Source organism: Hemibagrus wyckioides, linkage group LG25 (assembly GCF_019097595.1).
Source record: "Hemibagrus wyckioides isolate EC202008001 linkage group LG25, SWU_Hwy_1.0, whole genome shotgun sequence".
NCBI classification, from domain to species: domain Eukaryota; kingdom Metazoa; phylum Chordata; class Actinopteri; order Siluriformes; family Bagridae; genus Hemibagrus; species Hemibagrus wyckioides.
Window position 1 is genome coordinate 16,974,396 of NC_080734.1, and position 21,000 is coordinate 16,995,395.

General features: G+C 38.4%; 1 long non-coding RNA gene across 1 annotated transcript; it reads right to left on the reverse strand.

Annotated features, from left to right (window-relative positions):
• Positions 1 to 16,999: 16,999 nt before the first annotated feature.
• On the reverse strand, positions 17,000 to 20,699 carry LOC131346092 (uncharacterized). Its single transcript, XR_009203567.1, has 3 exons — positions 20,117 to 20,699; positions 19,922 to 20,033; positions 17,000 to 18,732 (listed from the first exon to the last, which is right to left on the reverse strand). It is a non-coding gene; the product is annotated as an uncharacterized LOC131346092 (long non-coding RNA).
• Positions 20,700 to 21,000: the final 301 nt, after the last annotated feature.

A 21,000-nucleotide genomic window follows, 5' to 3' on the forward strand; every position in this document is an offset into this window, starting at 1 on the left:
ACACTGTCCCTGGCAGATATCCAGTAACTATAGACCCACAGTCACATACATAATTAGCATTTAGCAGCACACTTTCTAAGGTGTTACGACTCTAGACAGTTTAGCTCAAAGAACATTCAGTCTATTACATATTCTGGTTTTTCTGCATTTTTTATTTTTTACTTGAAAAGTTACTAAGACTAAAGTTTTTTTTTAATAAAGTTTATTAAATGGCATTCATTGCATTCTGTTTTAATTTTTTGAAGAAGATTATTGTCAAAGTTGATGTGTTTTCTTTATATTAGCAGTATAATAAATATAGTATATTTCCATAGTAATGAATATTTCCAGAAATAGGCATGCACTTCACCTGCCTGGCAGATATTTATTCCAATAATAGTTTCAAAAAATACCATTGAAATGTTTTATTGTAGTTTGTGGTTCTTAGGTGAAAAATATATGTTTTTAAAGATGTTTTAGGAAAATCAGTCATTTAAACCAAATAAAGAGTTTAAAAAAGGCGCAAGGGTTAAACATCCGAGTGGTTGAAGCAGTCATAAATGTTTAGATCTGTGATTACAAGACTGCAGTGGTTTCTGAGAAATATTCACCTGGTTACTGCACAATGATTAATGAAATTGCTGATAGATGAATTCTTTGTGCCTCTGCATGTCATCATCTGTTTACCCATATTTCCTCTGTGTCCTTCTGGTGGCCTTGGATGCTCTACAGAATAATAAAAGAGTCACTTAAGACAGACTTTAACACTAAGCCTTTCTTTCTTACACGCAAACAATGAGTAGCATCCTTATTTCTGAATTTTCCGCTTATATTTCCTGGCATGTTCGTATCACAGAAATAATATCTCTTTTTCCTTCAATCTTTTGTAAATGTCGGCACAGCGGTTCAACGTGCCATACAACTGAAAGGCAACGTAATCCATGCTACAGTATCCGACTGAATCTAAGTCGCACTTAGAATAAAAGACAACAATAATAGCATATTAAAACTAAACAGTAAAACTGTTTAAAATGAACATTTTCACATTCATAACACATTTTCTTCATGACTGGTCAAATATTCTCATTTACCAATAAATTTCTTTTAATTATTTAACATGCAATTTAGCCATATATGCCATTTGAAATGCATTTGGAGGAATCATTAATAAATAATCTAATAATGAAAACAAGCAGCCTTCTGTTTTACCACCCTTAGAATGGTTGAACTTTTGCCATTTGATCACTTTTGTGGACTGTGTTCAGTTAAATGAAGATCATCTTCCATAAAAGAAATGTTGGCAGATAAAAGAGTAGCCTGTCATTTTCACAGGACAGAATGAATGGCTGAGTGATAGTTAATTTAAAGTTGTGTGTGTATGTGTGAGTGTTAGAGAGAGAGAGAGAGAGAGAGAGCATGTTAGGTTTGGTCTATGGTGAATGGCCTGATTCTGTCTGTCTGGCTGGGCCAGGCTTTGAATAACAGCACTCTACATTATTGATGTGTGGTGATGTGAGACTGCTTTGGGAACGCTACACTCTCTGAGCTTTGGTAATTAGCAGAAACCTGCTGGCCTGCTTCTACTGGCTTTGTGTCTGCTTTACTTGGGTGGTGTGGTTTACACACCCAATCACTAAAGCCAGGCACCAGCACCAGCCAGCCATGCTGCTTGGTGCACATTTAGAGTAGAATAGGTGTCAAATCATTAATTAAATAGTGAATATAACTAGAATTACATTTACATTTCTGGCATTTGGCAGATGCTCTTATCTAGAACGACGTACGAAAGTGCTTTAAAGTCTCTATCAAAGAATATATTAACAATAGGTCACAGACTTATAAAACTGAGGGTTTTTTATTTATTTATTTTAATATATACATAAAACATATAACAATACATAAAAACAGGGAGAAATAAGAGCTAGTTTCTAAGATAACATACTTGTCCTATTTACCGTATACTATACCTCGTATTTTGTAAGATTTATTTTAGTAAACAATATCGCCACAATGGAAATTATAATATTGCTTGCCCCAAAATGTTTTACTATGTGACTCTTTAATGCTTCTTTATTTATTTCTTTGAACAGCTTTCAAATATGCAATACAGTGTTAAGTGTTTAGTCAGTATAAACGATGCACCTGAACGAGGCCTTTTTTTATTTTTATTTCTATTTTTTTTGCCATGCCGAATTAAAACCCAGAAACCCAAGGCGTCCAACTGGAAAAACAGCTCATGTTAGCCTATGGAAAGTGTTCTCACTCTGTGTGTATATTTTTGTCTCTAAGACTAAGAGAGTACTGTAATTCAGAAAGGGTCATTAAGTCAATCAACAGTGAGGGTAATTACTACAGTCTCCATTACCATACTGTTTGCCCACATCAACTTATTTCTAAAAATAGAGCCGTGTGCAGTGTGACTTGGTGCTGTTGTGAAAGAAAGATTTAACACATGGATCCTAGTGAAAATAAACTGTACAGGAAAAAATATTAAGCACAAAATTCATTTACTAAAACTCATTAGGGAGTACAGTCTCAAAACAATACTTTTTTTTTTCTTTAAAGCAAACCTTTAAAACAATTTACTGTAAATGCAAAAATCCAAAAACAAACAGCCCCAGAAACCCCAGCCTCCTACAAATCTGCATACCACTTTCAGTAAGTGTCAACCAATCAAGCATGAACACTTACCACAAGTGGGATGGGTCTATTGAAAGGATTTACCCAGTGTGCTCTAGTGATTCCTGAGAGAGGTCTGGAAAAGATCAGAGTTCTTGAGCATCGGTATACTCTGTACATCATTTACAGTTCCCAGAAGCAGTAATCAACTTGCATCTTCATGGAGGATTTATATTAAACTGGGTATTAGTTTAACAGGGTAATGGAGCTGCCAGATTTTTAGTGTCTCAGGTTGCATTTTATGAAAGATCTGTATGTCGTTATGACTTTGGCCTATTTACTCTCAAACATCACGCCTGGGGGAAACCCTTAATGTTTATTCAATACTCTCATCACTTTCCTCAAATAATTATAACAGGCATAAGAACACTTCTGATCCCTGATAGCAATGCTACAGTAAGATATCGCATTTGTAATCATGGAGAAGATCATTATACTGTGGCTTAACAAAATGAGACACCACCAGCAATGTCTTGTGACTGATACTGTAACATTCTGATACAACATTTATATTTATATATATATTTATATATATATTTTCAACACACTAGTCCTAGTCACATTCAGTATAATGTACATATTAATCTTGGATATTTGAAAGCACATTTGAACCGGAGTAAAATGTATATTATTAGGCCTAGGGTGTTGTTAAAAAGATTTTTATAATGATATGGAGTGCACATTTATAAATTAAGATAGACTCTTCAACTAATCTGCTTTTCCCTAATGTACTGAAATCTTAGAGTTAATGACAGGCTATCTGGAACACGCTCAGCTGCCGCATCTTATTAGCCATGGCAATCACAGATACAGTGACAGTTGCTATGCCCCCTCCCATCTTGGCTTGGGTTACTGGGAAGCCAGCTTTAGAAGAAGAGCATGGTTCCAGGCAGTCATGTGACCATGCTGTGGCGGGACCTCCCAACGGTCACATGATATGCTAGCTTTGCTGAATCATGGTACCATCATTCAAGGGTTGACCGTGAATCAGAGGAGAGGAGTGGGCCAGGAATGAAAAGGAGGGAGAGAGGAAGGGCTATCTGTCCAGCACTAATATAAGGGAAACCACCTGACTTGCTGGCATTTTCTCTATCCTTCCTTCTGCCACTTCTTTCACTTTCCCTTTCTCTTTTGTCCTGCCCTCCATGGAATTTGCCTTAGCTGACCTATCTGATAATAAATAATTCAAATATATGAAAGCATATACGTATACATGTATGTGTCTGTGTGTGCGTGTGTATGTGTGTGTGTAGGTGTGTGCGTGTGTATGAGGTGCGACTGACCAAAAAGAGATGCCTGTATATCGTCTGGGTCATGTGGGAGTAAATCAGGGGCTTTTTGCTGTACTTTATAACATTGCAGCTCCAGAGTGGTCTAAATTTTCCCCACCACCTGATGAACACAATGGTGGTAGTTTTTACTTAAAAAGAAATACTGAACATTATGGTTCAGTCATGCTGACTTTGATGTGAATGTAACATTTATTCATTTCTCTAGTGAATAGAATGAATCGTATGGTATTGCAGCTACCTGTATTAGTAAGTTGTATTTTATTAGTAGTTTTATTATATTATTGTATATTTTATGGTTCTGAAAAATCTTGATGAATCCATGAAACCAGTTTCTGTGAATTCAAACCTGTTTACAACATTTTTTAATAGTACATATGTTATTATTATTATTATTATTATTATTATTATTATTATTATTATTATTATTATTATTATTATTATTATTTTCATCCAAGTGGAAATTTTTCTAAACAATAACAATAATTATAACCTTCCCAGATCCTGTGAATCTTCCATTTGGTATGTAGTTATGTTTAAAGATAATACACTTCATGGTGGTGTGATGAACCTCACTACACGCACTACACGTATCGGCTGAGACACGATCCGACTGTCTGGATGTTTTACTACTCAGATTAAGTAGCTTTCACAGATAACAATCTGGAATTACAATAATGTAGGGATGTGGAAATGACTAATCTGAGCATAAGCAAACACTGTTGTATTACTCTAATACTATAAGTAACAGTCACCTCAAGCTAAATATATACACACACACAAGAAGAGACCACTGCACCTCATAGCCACAAACCCCATGTGCTACATCTGAAACCTATCAGGAGAAGATAAGTCTAAAGCCAACAAGTCACTCCTTTCCAAAAAGCCATGCACACATTCATCTCCCTGATGTAACTAGCTGACTCGCTCACCATACAAAGTTCCATTTTGGTTTCAGAGAAATCAAAACATGGTTTTATTTAATGGACTAGCTAATGGACATTATTTTTATCTGTTAAAATATTAACAGATAATTTATTTGTCGCCCCTGTTAGTAACCACACCTTGTCTTATAAATCTCGTTATCTTTAGCTTAGTAAAATCATTTCTTTATTTTTCACCGTTTATCACTTCATCTACGTGAAGTAAAACCCCGCAAACATGTACATGAATGATCAGCAAACACAAACTCCAAATCTTCTCTAACTATCAGTGTTCATAGTATATTTCCCTGCACTACAGTGTGGGCTTTTGCCTGGAACTAAACCCTGCATTACACTAGTAACTGATGACATTTAAAGTGTTCTCAAGTCGTATAACTGAATGTACTTTCCAATACTAACCACAAAGCACAGTGACTACGGCTAGAACCTCACCATCGTTAGTGTGCTCACTACAAGAGGTATGTGGCTACGCTACTTTACAATGAATAAAGCAAAAATGCAGAGTCTTTTGTACAAAAATGGCTAAAACATTGCTGTGAGTTTGTTCTTAGGCTTCAGAGCTTACTAGATTTTGTAATGGATGTAATTAGAGGTAGGGATTGTGTTAGTTATGGTGAAGGCCACTGGTGAGCTAGTGGACGATGAGCCTTAGCCTTCGTTGAAACTGCAAGTGTCATGCATATCTTCACCGACAATGACTGATATGCTTCTTCTTCTTCTTTTTAAATTGTTAAAGCAGAGTACATAGAAATTGTTCAGTGGCACAAACACTTTCAAAGGCATCACTTTTTCTCTTTTTCTCCCCAGTAGTTCCCATCCCAACATAATATCTTTAAACAAACAAACAAACAAATACATAAATAAATAAAATAGAATAAAAAAGGGGGTGGGGTAAGAGGGGTCTCTATGTACTTCAAACATGGAGGAGTAGACTATTCTCAAAGTAAGCCATTAAAGGGTCCCAAATTCTGTAAAAAACAATTCTCGGTTGATCCCCTAAGGAAATATTTATTTTTTTTCCCATTTTTAAGAATTAGATCAGCCCAGCTGGATCCAACTACCTTGCACTTCACCGTAGACAAGTGTTGGAAACATGAAGAATTTGTATTTTTGATTTGCCATTTTGGATATAAGTTAATATTTAAAATGACTAAACCAATGTAGTCAAGTGAAAGGATGAGGAGAATCAGGTTTGCTGGATTAAGCACTCTTGTATACTGCTGCAGTCTGCTGAAATCACCATGCTGTGACTCAGAGCTCTGCTGCATTAGCTGATCTCAGACCTGTGCTGATGTCATCAATCTGCCTGAGTTGGGCTGAATTAGAGACATAAGACTGATCCTGGAGGTGCAACGATGTGATGTGATGAACCTGCAATGAGTCATCTAGGGGCTGTATTCACACATCATCGACAAGAGGGATGAGTTAAAGAGCAGCCACCCCACCCCAAACACTGAGAATTTCATATCACACAGGTGCCTTCTACAGATCACTGGCTTGTAGCATTAAATTGGAAATTCCAGACAAATGGTAAATGAGGCTTGTTAAAACCTAAAAAATCCATACTAAAAACACTAATGAAGTTGAAAACTTTTGACCTCTTTAACTGTAAAATATTTTCCACTGACTTCCTCAGTACAGATTTAGATCACAAACTTACTTCAGCCTTTAGGCTCATTATATAAATGTGTACAGTAGATCATTTTTGCCTTATTTATTGGAGCCAGCAAACGTCGTATTCCTGTACCTGACCTAGTCTTTGAATCCTTGAATCTATCTCACATACTCAAGGAAATACTCTTGGCCTTATGTAAAATCAGGGCCAGCTGATGATTAGACTGTGTTTATGCTTGCAGCCTGTAATATAAGAAGGCCATGAGTGCAATTTCCATCCATGAAGAAAAAAAAAAAACCCTCATGATTGGTTGATTCCACAATCACTTGCTCATAAAGTCGGTGGTTACTTGGACAGTCTTCTTTCCAGCTTCTGAAGGCTTAACCAATGAGTAAGCTAGCTTGGCTGCATCTTATCCAGACTCCATGTTAAAATCCTGATTGGATGATTTCCTTTTTTTGCTGTTTCAAGACATTAACCATTTTATTTCCAAACAAAACTAAACAATGAAAATACTGCTACAGTGCTTAAGTTAAATAAAATAATAATAATGATTTTAAGAAATATAAAATGTGAATTTAAAAAAATGAAAGCTTTAAGATGTCATTTAAGCCTTTCATGAAGCCTAGGAATGCTGTGAGACTTGGGACTATCCCTGTGTCATGGATACAGTGAAATTAGGTGAAGAATTCTTCTGAATCATTATGAACAAAAGTCATGGAGTGGAGCTGCTACACACACACACACACACACACACACACATGGACACACACACAAACACACACACACAAAAACAAACAAACAAAGAAGCACACACTTACTCACTCTCTCTTTCTCTCTCTCTCTCTCTTGCACTCTCTGTCACACACACACACACACACACACACACTCCTTTTCATAAATCTTATCTTCATATTCTAATAACCGATCTAGCTCCACACCCTAAAAAACTGTTTTGCTCAATGTGTTGTCCCGATATCTGAAACTAGATAAATTTACTCTTTATAAAGATTAGCACTGGCAGTCACAGAAATATGCATAGCCACACCTCTCCCCCATCTTTATATTTCCAGTACTTTCTGACCTCTCCTAAATGCTCAGTTTCTCTAGAGTGGCTCAGAAGTGACTAGAGTGGCCAAAACCCCAGAGTAATAAATGCTGCAATGATAAATGTGTGTGGTGTGTGTGTGTGTTTCATGAGTAAAAAAAAAAAAAGAGAGAGAGAACGAGGGATGAAAAGGCAGTCAGAGTTAAGAGACATCAGAAAGAGTATCAGATATGTTTATTTTAAAAAGGGGGGCATGTTACATGCCAGAATGGAGTGACAAGTTGACAGTAAGCAGAGATCCCATTCACACTCCTACCATGCCATAACTCTCTCTCTCTCTCACTGTCTTTGTCTCTCTCTCTCTGTCACACACACACACACACACTTAAAAAATAGAGGTGAACTAAGCACTCACAATCTGTTCTTGCTCTTTCTGAAACACTCACAAACATCATCATTTCATGTTTCATTTCATCGCTCTACTTATTCTCGGATTTGTTTTCAGATGTATAGATAACATCAGAGACATGTCATTCCTCTTCTTCCTTCACATCTTTCAGGAATTTGACCATGGGCCATGTTGACATGGCAAACAAAAACACAGGAAAGTACTGTAGTTTTCCGTGCCCCTTCTCTGCTGTGGATTACTACACAAGTTATAGCTTAGTGTCGGAAAACTCCTTTAACAGTAATGGAAGGCAATCAGATAATACTGTTTCACAACTCCATACTCAGACAGAGAACAACGATAACCTTCTCGTGCAGTCTTAAGATGTGAAAGAAGTGCAGTTTGTTGTTTTCTTTTTCTTTTTCTTTTCCCTGGAAGTCAAATACGGCACAGAAGATTATGCATACACCACACCAAAGCTACCTCAAACACCTTCTAAGTGGCATTGCTTATCTGATATACACAGCTTACTTCTCATTTTAATGTAAGGAAGTGATGTTTGCATGTTCAGGTACATAAACAACAAAACAATAAAGAATTAAAAGTAGCTTAAATATTCCTAAACATCTCTCTGAAGCAAAACCACAGTGAAATGAAAGACATTTGTTTGGGCCATAATGAGTGGTCTGTTCCCTTTGATTTCAGTGCCAGTGTTTAACATTCAGAGACCTAAATACAGGATTCAGGACATAATTTATATTTATCTATTCGGTATACTAACATGTTTTTAAGTTTTTAAGGTCTTACTAGCTGGATAAATGTTTTAAGTACTCCTAGACTGACAGAGAGAGAGAGAGAGAGAGAGAGAGAGAGAGAGAAAGAGAGAGTCTGAGAGAGTCTGAGACTCCCCCATTCACCTACCCATTACTCAAATCCAGCCCCAGACAGGAACAGGGCTCTTTGTGGGCAAGAGGTCTGGAAATTATGCATTTCATGACACAGACCGAAATCCACATTAACCCCTCATACCAACATTAACCAGACTTCAGCTCTTTACAAGACTGTCATTCTCACTCACTCACCGCCAACACACAATCACTTATGATCATACCATAACAATCAAAACTATCCTGCTCATCGTTAATGCCTTAACACTGAGATTCTGCAGCTAAAAAGACTTCTGGCTACCACGTCATGCTTTAATAGCTGGCATATTGAGCCAGTGAAGTTTTTTCACAACATCACAAACTGAGCTCATGCATCACTTTAGCAGAACTAGTTTTATTCCAGGAAGTCCTGTGCAAGTCCTTGATTTAATTGGAAAACTGTGACTGCTGCTGCTGCGCCATGTTATCAAATTTGACCCAAATACCATACTGTATCTTTTGGAATGAGTCTTCCAAGAGGAGTTAACCACTTAAAATGTTTTGAGTTCACGGGTACTTTGAAAATATGACCTTTAATGAACTGTGTGGAATTGTGTAGCCTAGGTAATGAGAAAGTGTCCATATTAAAAAGTTAGAACCATTAATACACGACTGCTGTGTTAGAAACCCCTTCCCTTAAGGTATCATGCTGATCATTTTAGCATTTTGCACAGACTAGCAGTATGCAGAACGGTGGGGCAGCTGCTACAGTCTTTGGCAGAACACTATGAGACAGACTACTGCCCTACTATTTAAGCAATACTGAAAAGTGGTGCGGCTAGATGTCTGGACGTTGTACATTTTGTGGACAAAAATGGACTCACCCTGAGACATTATCCAGACTTTCTTCAAACGACTGCTATTCTTATTCTGTCTCTCTATCCATCTATTGCCACCTCTCCCCATCCCCTACTCTTACTCTCACTTTCTCTCTCTCTCTCTCTCTCTCTCTCTACGGTCACATGCTTGGCTAAATATACAGCTATAGTAGTAGATTCAATGTTACAAAGAATCCTGTTACATTCTCATTAGCAATAAATAAGGAAGAAAAGATCATGTTTTAAAAATATGACATGACCTTCAATGAACTCTGAGCAGCAATGGGTGGAATACCCTGGGCACAGAAAGAGAGAGAGAGAGAGAAAGAGAGAGAGAGAGAGACAGAGAGAGAGAGAGAGCAACCACTCTGTGGAGTCAGATCACACAACTGTGGGGTTGGATTCACCTTCTAAAGTATCATGTTGATCATTTGGCCAGGGCAGAGCGGAGTCACAGCTCAGCGTCACTCCAGCAGCTGCTGTGCTCTTTGGCAGGTCATTGCCAGACAGAGACAGAAGAGAAATCTAGAGATAGATAGATAGATAGATAGATAGATAGATAGATAGATAGATAGATAGATAGATAGATAGATAGATAGATAGATTGATAGATAGATAGATAGATAGATAGATAGATAGATAGATAGATAGATAGATAGATAGGTCATCCCAGCAGCACAGTGAGTTAGATTTATAATAAAAGTACACTTCAATGAAACATAATAATAAGAATAAATATATTGGAAAGAGTACAGAGCGTGTGGTTTGGTAGTAGAGTGGGGTGTTAACTTTACAGATAAGCTTGAGTTAAGATAGACTTGATGGGAATTAAAGTGGCAGTCCAGTGCAAACATTGTCAACAGTGTAAACATGGTAAAAATGAACAGTAAAGTAAGGTGCATAGAGTTATAATATATAATACATATATAATAGTGGATGGTCGTAGTTCAACTAATCAAGCCAACTATCGTCCATTGAGCTTATCCTAAGACTGGCTCAGTGCAAAATAGTGAACAGTGAAAGTGTACAGGGTGATCGCTGTTGGTACAAACGACCTCCTGTTCTGCCCATTATTACAGTGCCTCTGAATGAGTCTTCTACTAAAGGAGCTCTGCTGTCTAATCATGGAGGGGATGTTGTTTATTGTCCAGAATATCTGAGGTAATTGACTGTCCTCTTTTCCTTAAGTACCTCAAAACCATCCAGAGAGCAGCCCAGCCTTCTTGATCGGTTTGTTGAAGTTTTTCCAGCTCATGGCTTCCTGGCATACTGCTACTAAGAAGACTGTACTGGCTACTACAGACTGGACAAAAGGGCTGGAGTTACCTCGGTCGAGTCTGCATGTCCATTTCCCGTATGCACCAGTGATTTGAATGAAAGGCTATTTCATAATACAATAATTATAGAAAAAATAATAATATTTTCCAGATTTCACCAACACTCTTGATTGTGTGTGACTTGTTATGATATAAGTCAGCATTTACTCTTAAGATCATCATCCTGCTTAATCATCATGTCGTGTGTCTTACTTTAGCTCCAACACCCAACACTTTTAACTGTCTAAAGCAAGCCTTGGTCTCTGTTCCAAGTAGAGCATAGTAAATCAGGCTTGTACGCTTTTTTTAGACAGCATCCTGGTGGCACGTTTGAAACAAATTAGTTTTTCTCTTTTTCCTGATCAGATTCCTGTGTTTGGACATGCCATTGGCAAAGAATTATATGCTGAAAAACCAGCACCGGTGTATTGCAGATTTCTGGCAAGGGCTACTGAACATTCCACTGCCCCAGGGGACCTATAGCATCGCTCTGACAAGTATTGTCTATTAATAGTGGAGCGTGTGTGTGTGTGTGTGTTCCCCATAGCCAGGAACACTCATGCTAAATATGCCATTTTCCTGCTTGTCTGTGACAACAAGTCTAAACCAAGAACAGGTCTGAGCATATACTATATCAAGTGTCTGTGAGAACAACAAATTTCTGAGCTTAGCTTCCATTATTGCTTTCTCAAAAGCCTTACCCCAAACCATTTGGGGAGTTGCAGTACCCTCTGTACTCTGTGAGACATTAATGTGGCACTTGAGGTAAGTGTACAGTATCATTAAAGTTAATTAAAGTTCTGCTCCCAGGACTGGAACAAATGCATTTCTGCAACAGTGTTCCTGTGGCTCTCACCTTACTCCTGACAAATCCCTCCCTCTGGCTCTCACCTCTTCTCCGTTCTCATTCTCTCTATCTCACCTGAGATTTTCTTCTCATTTACTTTTTGTTATCCTCTTACTTTTCCCATTTCACCTGCAATCTCTTCTGTTTATCCCCACTGGAGTCTTTGCCTCTCTCAGATGGATGTTTATCATGGCAAAGCTGATTTACCAATTAATCACAGCTGCTCTGGCACAGTGCACAGTAGCTTCGCCTAAAGCCATGCTGATGTTTGTGCTATCTGTCTTCCTAGAAAGGTTGCAATTACTTAAAGTTTCAGCAGGTAACTTTTGGGCAGTTAAAGGCTTGGAAACGTCTCACTGGTAGAGAACCATTACCATTCATGCTGCTTATCCCTCTTGTTTTACACGACAAGTCAAGACATATGTACAGAATCATCACTTATTACAAGGTGGTGAAAATAATATATAGTCTGAAATGTTCTAATACGGGAAACGATAAAAGAATAGCAACCAGCTACCTACGTTTCCCTAGCCACAAGCTAGCAAATTACAACTACTTCAAAACTTAGCTACAAACTGCAATTTGTCATGATGTGTGACTCACACCAAATCCAAGCCAACAATTCTGACTGTGAATAAATATTTTACACTCTCCTGGTTGACTCCCTGCAGTGGACAATCACCTTGCTTTAATGTTGTCTTAAAAAGAAAATCAAGAAAACACATGCTACGGATTTCTTTAGAACGGTGCTTTATCATTTATTGTGTGCACAGCAAACTGAGAACTGGATAAAAAAAAATCTCAGAGTGGGACCAGTGTTTGGTGATGCGTGTGTGTGTTTACACAGAAAGAGGTCATGGAAAGGGGAATTCACTTGGCTTCGTGTGAAAATAGAGTTTGGTTATCCATTAACTGGGATTTCTGCAATACATTTTACAAATGGAGGCCTTGTGAATGTGTGTGTGTGTGTACTGTATATGTGTGTGTGTGTGTGTGTGTACTGTATGTGTATAGAGCAGCCAAGTTTGTGTGTGGCAGCCTAGTGGTTAAGGTGCTAGCCTTAGGTGCTAGGTCCACCAAGCTGCCACCACGTGGCCCCTGAGCAAGCCCCTTAATCCTCAGTTGCATAAAAAATAAAAATAAAATGTACATCGTTCTGGATAAAGGTGTCTGCCAGATGCTGTAAATGTTTAAGTGTAGTTCAAAGTACAAGGGCACTATTGTGTATCACAGAGAAGATCGGTTCTAGTTTCATTTTGATGTGTTCTGGGATCATACAAAAAATGTAGGTTGCATGTCATGAGCTAAATGAACCACTAGCAACATGATGCCATGCAAATATTTTTAGTTTGTATAATGAATTTTGGAATTTTGGAAAGAGGAGACATAGCATAAACATGCATATCTAGTACAACACGCTTTCTGGCCTTATCACTAAAACAACATGTGCGCACACACACACACACACACACATTCACACACACACATAAAGGGAGCCAGAAAAGCAAAGTTGTACTGACTTCGAAGGTTACAAATTCTCTCAAAGTGTATCTGAGTTAACCACTCCTCAAAAGGAGGGAGATGTGTGTTGCTCTGACACACACACACACACACACACACATCTGTGTTGCAAAATCAGAGCTAAGGTAATACTTTCTGCTCTTATCTCAGCATTCTGAACTCCACTATCTTAAATAAACCTTCATGTCTTCTCTGTGCCCTGTGCTGAAGGCTAAAACTGGCTGCACAAGGAGTTAAACATTATTCACTACAAAAAAAAAAAAGCTTAGGGGGCAGGTAGGGGGGAGCTGCACGGCTTTCCTGGAAGTCAGCAAGATAGTGGGCAAGAAAACATTCTGTGGACACTTGTTTAAAGAGATAGCGAGGGAAGAAGCCTGAGAAAATTTGGCTCAACCCAAACACACAGGTTTTTGGGACCTTTTCAGATACCGATGATGCGAATTAAACTACAGGGTAGTGTATGTGTTTCTGCTCTGATTTATGACCTGAATTTCAAACTGGATGAGTGTGTGTATGTGTGTGTGTATGTGTGTGTGTGTGTGTGTGTGTTTTTTGGGTAAGGGGGGGGTTATGTTTATGAAAATGAAAGCAGCAGCGCCAGGGCAATGGCCACACAAGATTACTTAGCAGAAGAATTAAACAAGTGTGTGTGTATAGGCACATTCTCACATTCAGACACCCTGATAGTGCATACGCTCTCGCTACAGTAGAATTTCTGCACCATGTAAATTCAGAAATGATGAATAGCCTGGGGTATGGGGGGCAGGTTGGGTGAAAGAGAGGGCAATGGTAGGATAATGGCTGGTTAAAAAGTTGTAAGTGGTGTTTTAGTCTGTGTGAGTCAGACACTACGCCTGTAAAGAATAGGAGAAGGGAAAGCCCCAGTGTTGCTTATCATTGCCACACACACACACACACACACACACAGACTTAAAATCACATATTGAGAGGCACAGTGATAGGTTTTTTCAAGCTGCTGTCTGTTTCTTAGGGAAACACCCTGAATATGTGTGGAATTTGTTTGTGTGTCACTTGGCCAGAACATAACTGGTTGAGAAATGCATCTCAAGATTTAAGACGCACTGTGCTCTCTCTCTCTCTCTCTCTCTCTCTCTCTCTCTCTCCCTTATTTACTCTCACTTCTTCTTTCGCTCTTTTCATCACAACATGATCATAAACTTGTAAAACTCTGGTTTACCTTATATGATTAGAACATCTGACCACAAATTTAAACACACACACACACACACACACACACACACACCACCATTACCACAAGTAAGTTACCCCCACACTAATGTTTATCTATATCCTTGTGAAATCCTATCAATGATCTAATGATTAATGCAGTTCATTAATCCTAAACCTACCTAAACTTCACCCTCATCTTAACCTCCGTAACATTTTTGTTTTGTTTTTTCTTTGTTTTTTAGAAATAAGAAATATAGCTTATTTAAATCAAATCTACAGTTCCTTAAACGTCAGATTATGCAACACTTTACAATACGTAAACTTAATTCATGCTTAAGTGCTTACCCACTTAGGAGTAATTATGATTCGGTCCAAGGCCAAGCATATACCCATAATGCACACATTAATGTGAAACACACACTCAGTGTGTGTGTATGAGACAGACTGAGAGAGAGAGAGAGAGAGAGAGAGAGAGAAACCAATCCATTGGCACACACTCCACCAAAAAACAAAACAAAAAAACAGGAAAAGACAGAGTTGGAAAGCGTGTGTGTGTGTTTGTGTGTGTGTGTGTTTAAAGAAGGTATATGTGAGGTAGAACTTCATGTGAGTGGTGTAGTCTTGGTGTTGGTGTGCTGGCAAAGTAATTCAGGCTCTGTACCAACCGTCAGCTCAAATCTGCAAACACCTGTGGAACGTCCTGCTCTCTCTGAACACAGAAAGAAACTCCCCTTCGCTCTCTCACCCATAACTCCTCACTTCTCACAGTATTGTTTTCCAAACTTTTGCGATGCTCCAGCTGAAACAAGCCCGGCTCAGTGCACGGGCCTGGCCTGTGTTTATGTTTTGGTCGTTTCCTAGCAGCAGGACTGTTTTTGCTTATGGAGCCCCTCCGCCCTGGGGCAGAACAACCTCTGGGTGCTTTCTCCAATTTTCTCTCTCTCTCTCTCTCTCTCTCTCTCTCTCTCTCTCTCTCTCACTCTGTCTCTCTCTGCACAGGCCATCTGCCTCTCATTGAGGAAAACCCAAGGTCACTGGAAGCTTTTCCATGTTACTTGCTACAAGGCAGTAAAAAAAGACTGCAGCAGAGCAGAAGGAAGGAAGAGAAACAAACCAATAGTCTCAAGTTTGAAAGCACATAATAATGTTTTCTCTGTGCACGTGCACTCAAAATGTGACTCAGAATGGGAGACTGAGACAGACAGGAGAAAGAGATCAGGAAAAAAGGGAAGTAAATGAGTGGTTAAGGAATATGAAATACGGCGGGAGTGTGATTGCTGTACAAGGCCAGGTTTCTGTTTTATAATCTGGCAGGCTCAGTGTCTCTGGGATTCAGAGTGAAGGCTCACAGACTTCTCCTAGCTTCACGCATTTAATGATAATAAAACTGATTTTACCAAAAAAAAAAAATCAACTTCTGTAGGAGCTGCTGTCACACCCTGAATGGAGAATGGAGTTAAACGTAAAAGTGATTTTCTAAGTAGGAATTCCAATTTGAAGGGGATTTCCTAATCAGAATCTGATTTACAATAGGATTTGGTGTAATGCATCATTACTGTCATGTTACAGACATGCCTCTGTGCGCTAGAATACAAAGCGCAGGCTTGTGTTACTATAGACAATTGCTGTGGGAAAAACAAAATCTTCTGCTGTTGCTGCAAAAAAAGGACAATAATTACACCAAAAATGCCAGTGTGTAAATGTGTGTTTGCATTTTCAAGTCTGCACTTAGAGTTAGTTATAAGCTTGCAAAATACTGAGATGGAGGCTAACCTGCATCTCAGTATTTTGCAAGATTATAACTACCTTCATAACTAGCAAATATATATAGCAAATATATAAATATACATTCAGCTTAGCAAGTATTTATATATCTGTCTTAAAATACGTAAATTCATTTTCATATAATAATAATATGAATATAAAAAGAATTATATATAAATATATAAAAGAAATGGTTTTGTTCAGATGTTGGATGTTTACAGCTTACTGTAGTGAAATCATTAAATCAACTCATATTGTTGTTTAAAATAAATAAATAAATAAATAAATAAATAAATAATAAAAGCCTCCTGCTATTTGCATTTTTAGCTTTAAGACATTTTTAAATCTGGGCTTTCATATGGAAAAGTATAAATCCAAGCTGGATTGTTACCAGGCCTTCAGCAAACTGTACAAGGTTTGTGTGTGTGTGTGTGTGTGTGTGTGTGTGGGTCAGGTTTTTCAGGTTTCTTCAACGTCTCCAAAGATCTTAATCCCTCCCATTTCATCACTCCTATCTAGGCCTCCATCTTTCTACCTGATTTTAGAAATTAGAACACTCACACACATGAACACACACACACACACACAGAGAAAGAGAGAGAGAGAGAGAGAGAGAGAGAAAGCTCAGACTAATCTTTATATTAGCAGTGGGTCTGTCTGCATTTTCTCTGCTAAGCACTGTAAACAGTGGCACCTCCCTTAACAGCATTTTTCCATTTTAACATAGAACAGAGTAACAACACCCCACTGCATGTTCCACATATGGTCTAGTACAGTTTATTAACAGGATTATTGGAAGGAGTGAATGTTACAATGCTTTACAATTCCAACTGAAATAGCTCCACTTATGGCCATGCTACACTGGTTAGAATCAACCTGTGCCCAGAAAGCTTTCTGCTTACATGTACATTTATAAATTATACCCACTTAATGAAACCTGTGCTTAAATAAAAATAAAATGGATCCAGTGGGAGTGTAGAACCGTAACCATTTCCATCAACCACCTTCTTGTTCTCTTTCCTTTCCATCCTACCACGCCTCCTTTACCTTCCACCTTCTCTCTCACTTCTTCATCCTCCTCACCATATGTACCTCAGCTTTAAAGAACAACAATGCACCATAATAGCACATAAAAGACAAGTGTATATACTAGAAAAGTGGTCAAGTGAAGACAGTCATTCCTAAAACAGGAAGTATTGTGATGTCTCACAAACTGCCTAGTGTGACCGCAGGAATGTTCCCTAAAACCCACAAAGCTGTCAGTCAACACGCCATTTCCATGTGTAGCAGCTGACAGATTGGAGTGTAACTAATTGCTAATAAGAAAACAGCACGTCTGTGCTCAACAATGCCGCCTGTTGTAAAACAGCACTATGGTTCAGGGCCTGAGATTTACAATAATGTCAGGGATAGAGCGATAAAAGAAGGTGAATAAACCCTTAATAAGGGCACGAGATTGAAACATTCCACATGTTTTAGACTTCTAATTATACTTATACAGTAGTATTATAAATTAACCTTTTTATTTACCAGTACACTGGAGTTCTCTTTAGCTGGCAGAAAATTGACTTATTTTATGTTTTCAGTCAGTAATAACAAATGAATTATAATATAAAGTGAGTCAGGACTCTGTTGGCTTTCAGTGTGAGGTGTGTGATTTTCCCTCTGTTGGTAAACCTTACACAGAATTTTAATGGTTCAAAAAACACCTTCAAATTTTAGATAGCTATGAACAATCACTTGGGGTATCTCAGAGATCAGAAATGGGTTTGATATCATCAATTACTTCAAAGACATTTATGCAAAAAACAAAAAAAAAATATAGCTGTTTTTGTTTTCTGGAACATTTCTATGAATATATCAGGCTAGATAAAAACTTCTGAGTGCCTACTTTCATATGAGTCATTAAACACCACTGTAGAGTAATACGACAAAGATATTCAGTGCTGAACATAGACACATCAACAAAATCCTTTAGTAAAAAGAGGTAATATTGTCAGCAAGAACACTTGATTGTCACCTGATCTGTCAGGTCAGGAGTCAAGAAGTTTTTATTATCATTTGAACCATACATAGCTGGTACAGGACATAGTGAAATGAAACAACATTCCTCAAGACATAAAGCTACTTAAAACACCAAGGTAATGTGGACTAGAGCAATCACACAGTTCCACATAAAGTGCACTATTATACTACACAGTTTAGTCTCCCAGCCCGGGTGTATTCCAGCCTCACTCCCACCGTAACCCTGACCAGGATAAATTGGTTTCTGTAAGTCTGTGTACCTTTTATCTGATTCTTTTCCATCATGTTCCATACTCTGTGTCCAATTTATTCCTTTTAGTCTTCCACTTTCTTTATTTGGTTTCTGCTTCCTCTTCTAGTTTTTCTGGTACTTAATAAGCCACTGTAACATGGAAAGCAGAAGCATATTACAAGCACAAGCTTTATTTTAACAAATCCAAATCCTAGTCAAAAGTTACAAGTCAAACACACTGGCAAACAGGTACAGCTGAGGCATGGAGAAAAGTGCAAGAGAATGATATGAAGCAGAGGTGTAATATGTACAAGTAATGTACAAGTATAACATAAGAAATAGTGGCTTGTTTACGGAGTCCTCAAATAAAAAGTCTTAAAAGTCTTTATTAAGTGATTGTGGGTGAGCTAATGCCTGGACTGCCTCAGAAAAGGAGTCTGTGCTCCTGGTGGACAGCCTCACAGGTTCCTGGTTCCTCCCTAATTCATTTGTTTATTTAAATCCTCTGGGTTCTCATTGGTGTTTGTGAAATCTTGTTCTCTGTAGGTCTCAGTTCCACACATTGGGTTCCCTTGTTTGTTCACTCATTGTGTTTCCTGGGTATGTATATGACTATTGCCTATTATGAGTTTCGATTGCAGTAGTTTCACCTTCTAGGCCTGTGTTTTGACCACCTCTCTGGCATGTTACTATTTCTTGTTCTGCCTCATCACGCCACAATTTACCTTGGATGCCTTTGCTGCATATGATAAAACTGCACCACTATGGAATATTTATACGATACCACAGATATATTCCCACTTGGTAGCAGTGTGATAAATTGACCAAATGTGTTTCAAGTTTAGAAATAAAAAAAAGGTGTTGTGACCATTGGAAAGGTGAAATGGGTGGGACGGGCGAACAGGGATTAGCTTTTTGCAAATGAGAAGCAAATCCATAAAACCTACAACATACAAGAAGTGATTAGACATAAAAGAGGTGTCTGAACACTGTGAACATAACCACATGCATATATACATCACACATATGCGTCTACGGATACACACATGCCTTGTATTCTAGCCTGAACTCTATTAGCACATTGACACTGTATGTTTTGGTATTGTCGAAGTACCTGGTTTACAGTTTCTAGAAAAATACCTTATACCCTAAAGGCCTTTGACCTTTAACCCAACTATTAGGATAGTTTAAAAATGTGTGTGTGTGTGCATGTGTGTGTGTGTGTGTTTTGGGGGATGAAAAAAAAAAAACACAAAGACACCGCTAACCTGATAATGTAAGAACTGGAAAGCTAATAACCCACAGCTCGAGGCCAGTGGAACCGAATACGCTTACGCACCTGATTCAATGTTCAAAACTCCTTCAGGAATGTGCTAAAGCCTTTCTTTATTTTGGCCTCCACGGACCCCTTGAATAGACCTTGACTTTAGAGAACTGAAGAGGAACAATAGCTGCAGATGGAGATAAAGATGGGGAGTGAAATGGATTTAAGAAAAAATCAAGCAACATCCCAGCCATTCCATTATTCCATTACCCAGAATCACGATCATCTGAGTACACTGTATTCCTGACGGTGTTACTCTGCCTGTTCCCCAGTGGCACGCTGAACTGACTGACAGCTGCTCCACAGCTCCCTCTCAATCAATAAGCTAAATGGACCTAGTGCACTTTATCGTGCACGGACGCAATTAGCATAAAATCTGTTTTATTTCATTACACTCCCTCTCTCTCTCCCTCTCTCACGTTCCCTCTGGGGGCTAAACCTTTAAATTAAGTCGTAAATGATCTACAAGCCTGTTATCCTTCGACTTAGCAACAGTAGTGAACAATGTTGGTCTTACTGGAAAACATGCATTTCTGCATTAGGTAGGAGCTGCCTGGAAGTGAAGGCTAAAGTAATCTAATTCTGAGCAGCTCGTGACTCAGGCTTCGCTGCTCACTTTCTCAGAATGTAATGAGACCATGAGGTGAGCCACATTCTATGTGTATTTGTATGTGGCCATGTGTTAGTATGCTGAAACTGATCACTGGAACCCAATTAGACTAAATTCACACAACTGGCTTGCTGTGGCAGCTTCTGTAACTGAAAAACAACAATGGATGGATTTGTTTCATTCTGCCGACTCAAGACGAATCACTTCCAGGATCAGTTCCAAAGCATATATAAGTACAAATCTGTCTTAAAGTTGGCTCATTTACAGTATGTGTCTTACATAGAATGTCGAATGACCAGAGCCTAATATATTTGCTGTGAGCCTGGGGTTTGAGCCACACACCCAAAATCTGCCTGTCTAGTCAAAGAAGTAAATAAGAAATACTGGCTAGACTGCTGCATTTCATTATGTATTCATTGGCAAACACATTTCTTTTCCTTCTCCAAGTAGGGTTTCAGAGCCAGAGATGGGGAATGGTACGAAC